Genomic DNA, 14,540 nt, shown 5'->3' on the forward strand with positions numbered 1-14,540 from the left:
AGAGTTTTGTTTTGTATTAATAACATGCCTGTATGCAACTGCCCAGATGTGCTCTGTATGCCTTGATTCACAGTGATTATTGAGTGTTTGCTACTTGCTTTATACGTTAGAATCCATTCTAAATTATTGTCAAGCATGTAGTATACTGGATTAGAAATATCATGCATATTTTTTATTCTAAAGAGTAATATGTTATTGGCACTGTTTACATAACTGAAAAATTGCATCTTCTGTGAACAGCAAAAATTCCTTGTTAGGGTTGGCTGCTTGTTCGTTCCCAGCAACCCAGTCCATGAAATAATCACACAGAAACTTTGTTATTTTCAGTATTGTTTGACCAACAAACAGATTAAGAATATTTCTGTCTTACTTTTATACCTTAAATTGATTCATCTATTAATCAGATTAATCACAGATTAATACTGTATTAATCTGTGTATTGCCATGTGACTGTGGCTTACCAGAAATGCTCTTCTCTAGTGGGGCTACATAGCTTCTCACTGACTCTGCCTTCTTTCTCCTAGCATTCAGTTTGGTTTTCCCACTTAACTCTATTCAGCCAAGCCATTGTCCAAAACCTATTTCTTTATTAATTAATAAAAGCATCACATAAACAGAAGGACTTCCCACACAATTTTCCCTTTTCTATTTAAATAAAAAAGGGGTTTTCAACTTCAACATAGTAAAATTATATATAAAAATGAGGTATCAAGCAAAATTTACAGTTACAATATATTAATCTACTTTATATTTTATTATAACTAAGAAAAACTATAATTAGTATCAAAACTTCAACACCATCAAAGAACCCAGAAAGATATAATATTACATAAGTAAATAGGAAGTGCATTGTAAAGAAAATCTAAAACTCTAGAATTAGCAGACGTATCTCGCTGCTTGAACAGTCACTCAAAGTTCTTCTGTACCATTTCGGAACCCATCTTAAGCCTGCATGCCCACAGGATCCAGCAGATTTTTTACAAAGAAGAACATTTCAAAGACAGTTCTACCTATAGGGGCAGTTTGTCAGTTACTTTCTTCTGTGTCCTGCAGAATGTCTAGCAGACTCTTTCCTGAAGCAGGAATCCTGGAGGACCATCTCACCTTTAGGCCAGTTCAGGAATCATTTGTCTGTGGGTCCTGCTTTTCAAGCTGATACAGCATAACTTTAAGCATCCAGGAAGAGCAGTTTGTTGCTCAAATGGCAAACTTCATAAGGAGCCTCTTCAAGGACCATCTTCCTCTTGAAGTAACTGGTGATGCCAGGAGCAGATGTTTCCAATTGCCACAAAAATTCCTAAGTTATTGAAAGATTTTAAATGTCACACAGATTTTGAAAGTCTCTGAAAGATTTTAGGCATATGTAATTGAAATATATTTCTATATATCTTGAAAACCTAACAAATATGACTACAAGCTTGACTATTATAGATGATTGTATATTAACATATATTTCTTAATTATATATTTTTAATGAGCTGTGCAAACAAATTACCTTAATTAAGAGCAGAAACATAAAAAATTGGTCATAAATGTGTGCAAATAAACCAAGATCCATACCAATGCAAATTATTCATATATATATATATATATATATATATATATATATATATATATATCCTTCTTTTAAATGTAAACAAACATTTATAAACAATCATTTAGGGAATAGGGCATATTTCTTTCCAAACTGCTTCCTGATTTCTGTTGGACAAAAATTTTTTTGGTTGTTAATGATGGTCTTCTGGGGGATCTTGTTCCATCAAACCACATTAGTCTGGAAGGCTTCTATAGGACTCCTGTGGCAACAAAACAAGAAACTCTTTTCCAACGCAGCAAATTCTTAGACCCAAAATTTTAAAATCAAGGAACCTTTAAAATATATATGTTGGTTGAACTTACCAACACATACAATAAAATGTCTCTCCATACCTAGCTCTGTTACAGTCAAAAAAATTAAAGAAAATACAATAGACATAATCCAGATTCTCTGTGTGTTTTCTATATTTATGTGGCTTATTTTTCTTTTCCCCTTTAATCTTTGACTATCTGTTCTCTGTTTCTTTATAAAGATTTTTATTTTTTAACAATTCACTTCTTTTTATAACTCTTCATACTCTTTTTCTTCTTTCTCCCAAGCCAATATTTATCCCAACACTGCAACCCATTTAGAGGTCTCTTTTTAAAATCTGAATCTGGCTTTATTGTGTATCTGTAATTATTTTCTGACCATAAGCACTTTTTTTAGGGTTAACTGGTGTGGCTTGGATCAACACAAACTTGTCTGCTTGATTAACCCAGTCCAACATGGTGGGGTCATGTTTGCTGCCTCTGAGAGCCATTTACATTGCCCCATTTTTAGGCACACAGCAGGTCTATGTTGTCATGTAGCAAGTTGTAGCACTCTGCTCACAGACCCCATTTAAATGCTCAGTCTCTTAAAATAGCCAGAGTTCATGATGACAGCATTGCCCAGGATGCCATCATTTTGAAACAGTTTATTTTGTTTGTTTGATATCAATGAATTAGGAAGATCTCTCTGATGTGAATCTGCATGCTTCTAGCAAACATTGCCCACCTAAGAAAGTGCTGCTACCCAAAAGCCATGCTTAACTCTATTATGTTGTGTCTAGAATTCATTTTTTAAGCTTTCTCAGTTTTTAAGTGGATATAGTAGACCACATTGGGATGCCAATTTATTGACAGAGGTTGCTTATTTGTTCCCAGCTGCCCAGACTATGAAATAATCACACAAAACTAACATTTAAAACTTTACTTGGCCAATAGCATAAGTATATTTCTGCTAATTTTTATACTTTAAGTTAACCCGTTGCTATTATTCTGTGTATTGCCACACTCATGTGGTGGATGATGCCAATGGCTTAATAAACTGAATTATTTGTTGTCATTATTGAGAGGTAGTTGAAAGTTCAGAGTTAGAGCAAGCCTAGTGGGAAGTGATAGGTCACTAGAGGACACAGGAAATACTTCTGTTGTTGACCCTCTCTTGTTTTCCTTGATGCCTTTTGGTTTCATTTGCCCACTGCTTTCTGAAAGCTATCATGTGAGGATCCTTTATCTTATGCTTTGTCATGATAGTCCACCTTGCCACAGGCCCAAAGCAAATTTTACAAAAGATCTTGTATATTTGGAATAATTAGCCAATAAATAGGAGTAAACCAATCCTTTTTAAGTGACTTTAATTAGATATTTGTTATGAGTAAGCTGGTGGGGTACAGGCAGACAAAGCTTTCCTAGAAGCGTGACAGAAATCTGAGCCTTAGTTTTGGTTCGCTAAAATTGGACAGAGCTAAACAGACAGTTCTCAGAAAAACCATAGCCTTTTGCTAGCTCTGCAGGCACCCCGTGACCCATTCTCTTGGTTCACCAGGCCCTCAAAGCCCCTTTGCTGGCTCAGTATGTACCCCTCTTTCTCCTGAGAACTAAATAAAGCCTTCCCTACTCTGTTACTGGAAGGTTACTAACTGGAAGGTTACTAGGACCTTCCATCAAACATCTCCCACAGTAATTTTCCTCCCCCAAAAAGGCCAGACTAATCTTTCTTCTCTAGAAATCCCTAACTCCATTTAAAAGGAGCGTGTGTCCTTTGTGATTCACCAAGCCTCACCCCAACTTTGGGAATAATAAAGCATTCTTGTTAATTTGTATATGCTGTTTGTCTTCTTTGGTAGCTTCTCATCAGACCCTAACAATTGTTGCAATTTTCCAGGAAACCCCCCAAACCCCAACCACTTTGAGGGCCTGATAACCTGACCAGAGATAAGTAAAGTGAGCACTCTTTGTCTTGGTCTGTTTTGTGCCTTGTTGTGTGGTCTGTGTTAACCCTCTTGGAGGCTCAAGATAAATGAATCCTGAGACCAAGGTTTTCCATGCAAACATGCTAAAGGCACTTCTGCATCACTGAATGGGAGATGTCCTAGACTCACTCACTAAGGACAATTGGGTTCCATTGGTCGAACTGGGACAGAGTACACCTTTTACTTGAAGTGTGATAATGGGTCCCCTTGTTTGAACCAGGAACAGAGGTCGTGCCTGTTGCAAAATGGAACTCCACAGGGAGACAAGTTATCAGCCCTTTCTAGTTCCTGGTTTGTTTCTTCTTCTTCTTCTTCTTCTTCTTCTTCTTCTTCTTCTTCTTCTTCTTCTTCTTCTTCTTCTTCTTCTTCTTCTTCTTCTTCTTCTTCTTCTTCTTCTTCTTCTTCTTCTTCTTCTTCTCCTTCTCCTCCTCCTCCTCCTCCTCCTCCTCCTCCTCCTCCTGGTTTTTTTTTCGCTTGTTTGTTATTTTTGTTTGTTTGTAGAGACAGAGTAGATCTTACAGGCTGGCCTCAAACTCACAGAGACCCTCTTGCCTCTGGCTCCTAAGTGCTGTGATTAAAGACACCTCAGCAGTTTTTAAGAATTTAAAATTTTCAAGATTATATTGTTTTAGATCTGGTTCTAAGTGTTTCTCTGTTTCCCTGATGTCTTTTCACTAAAAATCAAAATTGAGTTGTCACATATGTATTATTCTTTGTAATTATATATGGATTAATTTTGAAGTTAATGTCATTCCCTCTCAAATTGGAAATAGTTTTCCTATTATTAGAAATGTTGATAAATCCTTAACTAACATAGGTATTAAAACAGTCTACACCTAGCCAGATGCTCTTCTATGAGGATTACTTTGGACTAACTCATAATATCTTTGTCTTAAAATTGCTTGCAGTTTGATTAGTGTTAAATCACATTATGTTAAATTATCACACATACTATGATATGGAAGTATTTAAGCTCTGACAGTGGACTTCAGTTATGAAATACATTATTACTATTCTTCTATATCTAATTCATATATATATATATATGCACACACATAAAAACACTCTGTGTATATACACACACACACAGATATATATATATATATATATATATATATATATATATATATATATATATATATATATATATGTATATATGTCTGCTACTCTTCCCTCCCTCTGTTTCAAGCATGCATTTTTTAAGTGCTCACAAGCATCTCTACTCTCAGCACTCATCAGTCTACAGAAATAAATAAGGTAGTTTGTGAGCAGGAGTATACTTGATACATAGTCATTTTTAATTTCTTTTGACTACATAGATTTCCAAGACATTCCTCATACACATGATACTTGCTATGGATAAGTCAGTCATATTCTGGTCTAAATTAACTGTGAGAATCACATACTGATAATTATGTTGTTCATATGTATAAAGCAACTAATGTGATCAATAAACTATGAATGTATTTTATATTGAATTTAAATATATTATAAACTGCCATTTAGAAGACAAACACTCTTCCTATGATAATGTTAAAACTCTCTTCCCCTTGCAAAAAGAAAACAAAGTTCTTAATTTACTTTTTTAATGAAAGTATGCATTATGACAATCTATACATATTCAAGTAACAAAAATGATCAGTGTTTTCATCACAAGCTCTTTATTTTGTCTCAAATGCCATACAATATATCTAATATATATTTAGTTATATTTAAATAGTCATCCTATATAAAACACACCTGTTTTATTATATGTACCTTATCATTATTCCTTAGATCATGCCATGTGGCAATTTAATTTTCACAATGCTTAAAAGTTATAAATTGGCTAGTCAAAAATAATACTAACAAAGAATTTTGACTGAAACAATGCTGACCTCCAGTGACTACTTAGGCTAATGCACTATCAGCAAAGCATATGGTATAACTTTAAACATCTAATATAAAAAAAAAAAGAAACACCAATGTTGTTTTTCTGGCTGATCAATGAATTTTGAGTGGAATCTACAAAATGCTATGTGTAGTCATTATTGACGGCATCTCAGTTTTACCAGTGACTGTTAGTCAGTGCAGGCTTATAAAATAATTTATGTTAAAGTTAATGGACCACCATGATGGACAAAAATTTCCCAGTGTGAAAACTTGATCAAAATATACTTAAATAGAAATTCACTTTGCGAATGAAATAGGAGTCATTTATCAAGAGAGAATATGATTTACATTTTATTAGTACTTATACAAATGCATAAATTGTATAATAATAAATATATTTATTTGTCAACTACTTCACTTACTGAAAGATGTTTTATGTTTTCAGCTGTGCTATATTTTTTCTAATTAAGAACTGTAACTATAATAGCAGATAAAGTAGCATATATTAAACTAGTATTATATTAAAAGCATACAGATATGACTTAATAATTTCTTGTAAGTATAATCCATTTCATTCAAGCACTTTTAAACATAAAAGCAATGAAACAGATTTCTCTATTCAATATTAGCTGATTTTCATAATTTAGTGTATTAAGTGGATGCCAAAGCACAATTTATTGTAGGTTTCCTTAGTTACTTAAATATTTAAAATTCAAATAAATTACAACTCTTACACTCCTATTCACACCTAAAATATTCCAAATATACAAAATCACCCAGAACTTTAACATTAATGTTAAAAATAAATTGTATATTCACTTACTTATTTTCATTTTATTTGCTTCTTTTCCATGGTGATAGGTAGAAGCGAACACAGAAGTGCCTCCCTCCACTCATCAAGATATTAAATTCTACCAGACCAAACTGACACTCTTTAAGTGTTGTGTACATATCAACATCAGTATTTTATTATGATTTTGTTTTATTTCAAAGACTTCCAATCTTTACTACTATAATTCCATTCAAAATCAGCTATAAATACTAGTACTCAAACTTGAGTGTATGTTTGTGTATATATGTGTTTATTGTGTGTGCATGTGTGTGTATGATATAACAATAGGTATTAGTATTTCTATGTTTATACAAAGACTCCAACTCTTGCCAATGTTTGATCACCTTAATAACTGCTCTTAATTTGTTAAACAAAGCGTATTTTTCAGTACCTAAGTAAGCAAAACTTGCTGTTCACTGCTGCTAGAGACTCTTGGCCACGGGGATGCAACTGTGACACCTGCTGGCCAATAACAAATATTACACCTACTCCAATTCATTGTAATTGCCTTATGACAGGTAAGATATGAAAAACCACAAAAAATAATAATACAGGAGTTCAATAATTATTTTAATTATACTATGGGATGTAGTCGGCAAGGCTTACATGATTTTTCTTCTACATCCTTTGATTCTAGGAATTAGCTTTGTTTTCAATATAATATCATTAAATAAATGGTTCAATGCTAAGGAGAGAAATAACATCAATTTGACAAAATTATATAACAAAATTTGTGCTATTGAATTTAATTATCAGAATCTGTCTTAAAGTTATGATATGTCTAGTAGTGAGACATTGTATTTAATGGACAAGTTTCATACCTTGGAATCCTCAGTGAGAACATTAGACTAATGACTTAAATAGACAGTGACAAAGACTTAAATAGTTCCAGAGAATTAATGGCTGAAGACAAAAATGTATTGATTTTTGTTGAAGAGAAATTACAGGAGGCATATGTGAATCCAAATCTTAATTGTGTTCTAGTTATATTGCCTTCCAGAATTTCCCCTACAGGTATTTTAATGCAGGGGGAAGATGTTATCTTAGAATGAATCTTTTTACCACATAAACCAATTGAAAATTAAAAACTTATGTGGAAAAAGTCTTTGAATTAATTATAAAAGGAAAATTGAGACATTGTCAACTAGCAGGTATAGACCCAGCAGAGATAGTTCCTTTTATGCTGGTGAAATTGAAAAAAAAATATGGAAAGACAATGAACCATGGCAATGAGCTTGTGTTAGTTTTTTTTTTTTAGGAGAAATTAATAAAAAAACATCCCAAAAGTGATAGAATACACCTTATAAAGAGAACTGCTTAGATTCTTCTCTGAAATGTATGTGATGCACCAATAACTGAAGCCCATACATTTTATTCTTTTGCAAATAAATTAGGAAAGGTTCCAGATCAGAAGAATTAACTACGGTGGGACAAAGCCCTTACAATTCTGTTCAAAATGCAGAGATATATTTTTATGATGCTAAGGTATTTTAAAGAACCTCTCAATATAGTTACTAATTTGTAATATGCAGAAAGAGTTGTCTTGCATATTGAAACCGTTGAATTTATACCAAATGATAGAGAATTGACATCATTATCATACAGATTCAAGTTATAATCAGGAATAGGTTTGTCCTGCATATATAACACAATCCAATTATATGCATGTCTGCAAGCTTCTCTAACTCTAGTTAATGCATTAATTGATCAGTTATTGATTGGAAGTGTGCTAAAGGCCTCAGAATTTCATAAGAGACATTATGTCATAGCAAAAGTTTAAGGAAAGAGTTTTCTATTACACGGAAAAAGTTAAGGAGATTATAAAGAGATGCCCTACTTGTTCTTTCTATAACCAAACACCATTATCTGCAGAGTGTAACCCAAATGGTACTCAAAAGAATAAAATCTGTCAGACAAATGTGTTCCACTTTATAGAATTTGGAAATTTAAAATATGTACACCACATCACTGACACTTGTTCAAATTTTCAATGGGCAACTGCCTTGAGTTCAGAAAAGGCTAATTTGGTAATCATGCATTTATTAGAAGTTATGGTCATCATGGGTATACCTGTACAAATAAAGACAGACAATGGTCCAGCATATGTGTCTAAGAAAATGAAACAGGTTTTTGCTTATTATAATATAAAGCATATTACAGATATATTGAACAATCCTACAGGTCAGGGAGTTGTAGGAAGATCAAACTGAACTATAAAGGAATAGCCAAAACCAGAAAGGGATAGGAAATACTCCCAGAAATATATTTGCATAATGCTTTATAAACCTTGAATTTTCTTAACGCTAAAGAGAAAGGAATGTGGCCCCAGCGGCACCACCTGATGCCAGGTTCCCTGCAAAGTAGCGCCAAAACTGGGTCCTCTTGTCCACACCACCCAAAAAGATCTGCTTGTATTTATCTTTGAAGGCAAAGTTGAGAGCCTGGGTGGGGAAGTATCTGATGACATTGGCCAGGTTACCACGCCAGAAGGACAGGACTCCCTGTTCCTTGGGGATACGAACCACGCAGTCTATAATGCCCTGGTATTGCTTATCTGCCGTGATTTGCTTGCTGGCATGCTGCACCTGCAGCAGCAGCTTGACCCGCTCGATGGGCGCTACCGCCGTCTTGGAGATGGCCGAGGCCACTCCACCTGCCAAGAAGTCCTTGGCGAAGGACACAGCGGCATCTGTCATGTTGAAAGAGAAAGAAAAGGCAGGGGAGCGCGGAACAGGACTGGCTTGACAACCGGCTTCGACTCCCGCTTTGTGTACCCCCTTGATTTTGCCCGTACCCGTCTAGCAGCTGATGTGGGCAAAGCTGGAGCTGAAAGGGAATTCAAAGGCCTTGGTGACTGCTTGGTTAAGATCTACAAATCTGATGGGATTAGGGGCCTGTACCAAGGCTTTAATGTGTCAGTCCAGGGTATTATCATCTACCGAGCTGCCTACTTTGGCATCTATGACACTGCAAAGGGAATGCTTCCAGATCCCAAGAACACTCACATCTTCATCAGCTGGATGATTGCACAGTCTGTCACTGCTGTCGCTGGCTTGACTTCCTATCCCTTTGACACGGTTCGCCGTCATATGATGATGCAGTCAGGACACAAAGGAACTGACATCATGTACACAGGCACAATCGACTGCTGGAGGAAGATTGCTCGTGACGAAGGAAGCAAGGCCTTTTTCAAGGGTGCATGGTCCAACGTTCTCAGGGGCATGGGTGGTGCCTTTGTGCTTGTCTTGTATGATGAGATCAAGAAGTACACATAATTATGTCGTAGGTGTTCTCCCCGAGAACAGGCATGTTGTATAATACACCATATCTTGAACATTCTGGACAGATTCTCTGGGCTTGTCTGTTTTATCAGTGGCAACTATTTACCAGTTGAAAAGTGGGAAGCAATAATATTCATCTGACCAGTTTTCTCTTAAAGCCATTTCCATAATGACAATAATGATGGGACTCAATTATATTTTTTATTTCAGTCACTCCTGATAATAAAAATTGAAGAAATAAAAAATATCTAAAGAAAAAAAAAACGAGAAAGGAATGGCAGCATCAGATAAACATTGGATAATAGAATACACTTCGGAGTTAACTCAGCCAGTGTAATTCAAAGATTTCCAAACCTCACAATGGAAACCAGGAGATGTACTACATTGGAGAAGTGATATTGCTCTTGTTTCCACAGGAGAAGAAAAGCTGGGGATACCATCATGAATAATAAAGATTCTGTTTGAAAAAGAGAAACCTCTTAAGAAAGAGTAATGATGGCTCACCTATCCCGTAGGAGCACAAAAGAGACCTATTGCCAATATAGAGATGGGAGATGAGCATTAAGTCCTACCCCCATCAAAAGAGTTATTGCCAAATGATAACTACTGAAGGAGAAAGAGTGAGTTTTCTTCAAGTGTTCCTTCCATGTTGTTATATAGTTATCATATCAAAGTATGTAGAAAGAACCTACAGGATTTGGTGATGTGAAAAAAGAGAGAAAGAGTAAAATGTTGAGGGGACAAAATTGGTTTGAGAATATGGGGGTAGGAATGAATATGATCCAAGATACTGCATGAAATTCTTAGGGAGCTAATAAAAACAGAAGAAAAGAATAAGTGATCTGTAAGTAGGTGTTCATTGGTTCATTCTGAATTTTGAATAAGTTTTATTTTCTCTAGTTCTGCTATCCTCATTCTTTAGGAGTGTCAGAAATTTGATGGATGTGAAAAGTATCATATTAGGCAAGTTAACCCAGACTAAAAAACAAGGTAACAGTGTTCTCACTCATATGTAAATCCTGGATCCTGATATATCTGAATTCTAAGAACTGATATTTTAGGCAAAAACCATCATATTTGGTTCCATGTGAAATAAATCTACTAACTTTGTCTTTGGTATCTAGAGTGGGAAAAAGAATTATAATAAAAATAAGCAATATGATAATTATATTACCTGTTGACCAACTAAAGAAATAAAAAGTGTTATTCAATGAAACAGTATTTTCTGTGCAAGGGAAGACTGATAATTATAAACTCATAGCTGTGATTATCTGAAGAAGGTGAACCAGTTGTTTCAAGTACACAGTAGAAATGGATAAATAATCACTTACTCTTAACTACGGAGCTTTGGACACTTGATGGCTTCTTTGCGAGACAGTGTCCCAGTTTTTTTATGAAGTGTGGCTCCTGGTCCTAAATCAGAAACATATTGGTATAACAAATTGGAGTAAAGGCATGTACATTACATTAGTACTTCATGCCTTCCCCTATCTTCTCCCTGATCCATCCTTTTATCTCATATTTTTCATATTATAGGGAAGGATATTGTTGAGGGGAATATGAGGATGGATCCAAGGAGGACAGGGGTAATCAAGAAATTAGAAAGCATTTAAAATATATATTATAAAATTTTCAAATGAAAATATTTTAAATCTTTAAAAATAGTTTTCCACAATAGTCAAACTTCTTAAGAAGAAAGAGGCTATTTAAAAAAAACCTTAAAAAGTAGAAAAACATACCAAGGTAATTATATTTGTGTAATGGAGGTACAACTTAGTATGCTTATACATGAACATAAGAGGCAAAGGGAAAACAAGCAATACTTGAAACACACAAAAGTGTTTGAAAAACTGCACTCAGCAGAAATCACATCAAAGTTGAAATAAGGTAGGTAAATAAGTCTTTGTTCTGTGCCTTGAATAGTCATGGGAAATTAAAAATAAGATAATTTTCTATTCATGAAAGCCAATCTGCTTTAGGATTTTCTCATATTCTTCAATATGTTAGCAAGGTAATACAATGTATTGTGGTTTTTTTTTTTATTTTAATGCACGGTGTGACTGGCATGGTTTAAACATAATGTTTACTTGTAATATCACCCAAAATTATCCTAGCAGGGAGAGTCAAGACAAACCACCAATTTTGACTCCACATGTATTCCAGATACAGAAAAAAATGGATAAATAGGCTTCTTTTGGTTTCTCCTTGCTGCTTTGTTGATGGGCAGTGGAAATGTGTGGCTGAGGCTCATGGAGAGCTGTGGAAGCTCAACTTCACAGGGAAACATGGCCTACAAATGGACCTGGCAGTCACCAGGCTAAGAGGGTGGACCTAGATTATAACGTAGGAGGTAGTTATTTTAGGCAGCAATCTCCACATGTCTAAACTCCAGTGGAGGAAAGAGAAAGCCCATGAACAAAGGGCTATTTTATTTTTTATTTTTATGTTTTTTTTATTTTTTTCGAGACAGGGTTTCTCTGTAGCTTTTGGTTCCTGTCCTGGAACTAGCTCTTGTAGACCAGACTGGCCTCGAACTCACAGAGATCCGCCTGCCTCTGCCTTCCGAGTGCTGGGATTAAAGGCGTGTGCAAAGGGCTATTTTAAAAGTGATTAATTTGGTTCTTTAAACAGCTATAACTAAAAAGATTATCAATAGGTTTCCAAGATCTTATAAGCTATTATTTCAGTTTCCTGTCATTGGAACTGTATGATCTTCAACAGCCCACTTAAGCTTTCTCTGCCTGAGACTCTTTGAATTGCACAATAAAGATAATGTCTGAAGAAGAAAGTGGAGGATTGCATGAGCTCCCTGTTCTTCTTAGATTTTCTGGGTCTATGATTCATAAAGGCAGAAGCCTTGTAGTAAATAAACTCATATTAAGTACATGAGACACTATTGGAAATTTTTAAAATGTGATCTCTTACCTCTTGCCTTTGTACTTAACACCATTTTAGATTCTCTTGTATCTGTGCTCTGACTTACAGAGAAATTGGAAAACAATAATAGCTATGTTTTCTGTACCCATTTGTCAGAGTATTTATGGGGCTTAGCTGCAATGATGCAAATCTTTACCTAATATTTGATATATTCCAAATGTTCAACACAGATTAGGCTGGTAGGTAGCCAGATAGTTGTCACTGAATTGTCTATTTTAATAAAGGTATCACCAATATTTCTGATGATCTGTCCAAACTTAACACACTGAATACCTAATGCAAGAGATAGACACTCGACACTGACACAGCTCAAATTATCATTATAACTTCACCATTTTGTCTTCTTTTCATTCATTGGATTCATTGCACAATTGTAACTCCACAATTTCTTGTGGGAGACCTGTAACTGATATCCAAGCTCATCCAAGGCTTCATTTTACTTTTCCAATTCAGGTCATCACCCAGACCTCTCTCAGTCTGAGTTGACGCTGGGTATCTACTCCAATCTTGTTTTTCTCTGGTACATGGTCTATATCACATAACTGATTGGATCTCTTCTGTCTTTCATGAAGCTGCTAATGAGCAGATTTCCTAATCAAGTTTATGAGAGATTAGAAGAGCTAAGTCAGAAAACAATTTTTCACGTGGATAAAACACAGTATGGTGTAGGTTTCAGTAGGCATAAGTCCAGATGTTGACTGTGATGCTCGAAGAGTAGCATAGATACAAAAGGAGACTATCTGGCCTAGGCCCTAGATATCATATCTTTTCAATGGTTTGCATTGTTTCTATGTATAAAATTCCTAATATCTCAAAGAAAATCTCACTAACTATCCTCATTAACCTGCACTTTCTGCTGTGTGAAGTCATGTTGGCCACATTGAACTCATATTCATGATATTAATTGAAGAATATAATATTTTACTTGGAATGACAGTAAGAGAATAATATTACTCTTTATAAAAATTTCAGTTTGTTGGGGAGTCACGTGTAAGAACAAGTTTGTATTCATAATCTAAATTTAGAAATCATAGTATTTGTTATTATTGAGAAACAGACTCTAGGAAGAGAAGCTTCAAATTTAACAAACTCTCTTGCAGACAAAGGATAGAAAACTTACTTTCAAAGGCCACCTTCTGTGTATCTTTGTATCAGGGCAAGACATGCAAAGCTAAGTTCTAGTGTAGTAATGTTTACTTGCTGTTTGCTAAATCAGTGATCCATCCTTTCAATGCTAGAATACATGCCCCATGGTGGCATTTTGGTGGGTTCGTTGTCACAGGCTGTGTCCTTTAAGAAAGGACTTTCTTTTTTCCTCATCACATAAAATAGAGTTCCTTGTCATCATCAAATGCTTAGGATTTCAGTTCTTTTTTTTTTTCTTTTTTCTTTTTATTGAGAAAAGGAAAAAAAAAAACAAGTTTCCACCTCCTCCCAGCCTCCCATTTCCCCCCCTCCTCCCACCCTTCTCCTCCTCCTCCCACCCTTCTCCCACTCCCCCCACTTCTCTCCCCCTCCCTTTCCAGTCCAAAGAGCAGTCAGGGTTCCCTGCCCTGTGGTAAGTCCTAGGTCCACTCCCCTCCGTCCATATCTAGGAAGGTGAACATCCAAATTGGCTAGGCTCCCACAAAGAAAGCACATTATTTAGGAACAAAACCCCGTGCCATTGTCCTTGGCTTCTCATCAGCCCTCATTGTTCGCCATGTACAGAGAATCCAGTTTTATCCCGTGCTTTTTCAGTCACAGTCCAGCTGGCCTTGGTGAGCTCCCAATAGATCAGCTCCACTGTCTCAGTGGGTGGGT

The 14,540-nt window shown here is 35.4% G+C and overlaps 1 pseudogene; it reads left to right on the forward strand.

The window, feature by feature from the left end:
• Nucleotides 1-10,071, forward strand: part of LOC142855734 (ADP/ATP translocase 2 pseudogene) — a 45,702-nt pseudogene extending 35,631 nt beyond the window's left edge.
• The last annotated feature ends 4,469 nt before the right edge of the window (nt 10,072-14,540 follow it).

Source organism: Microtus pennsylvanicus, chromosome 8 (genome assembly GCF_037038515.1).
Source record: "Microtus pennsylvanicus isolate mMicPen1 chromosome 8, mMicPen1.hap1, whole genome shotgun sequence".
NCBI classification, from domain to species: Eukaryota; Metazoa; Chordata; class Mammalia; order Rodentia; family Cricetidae; genus Microtus; species Microtus pennsylvanicus.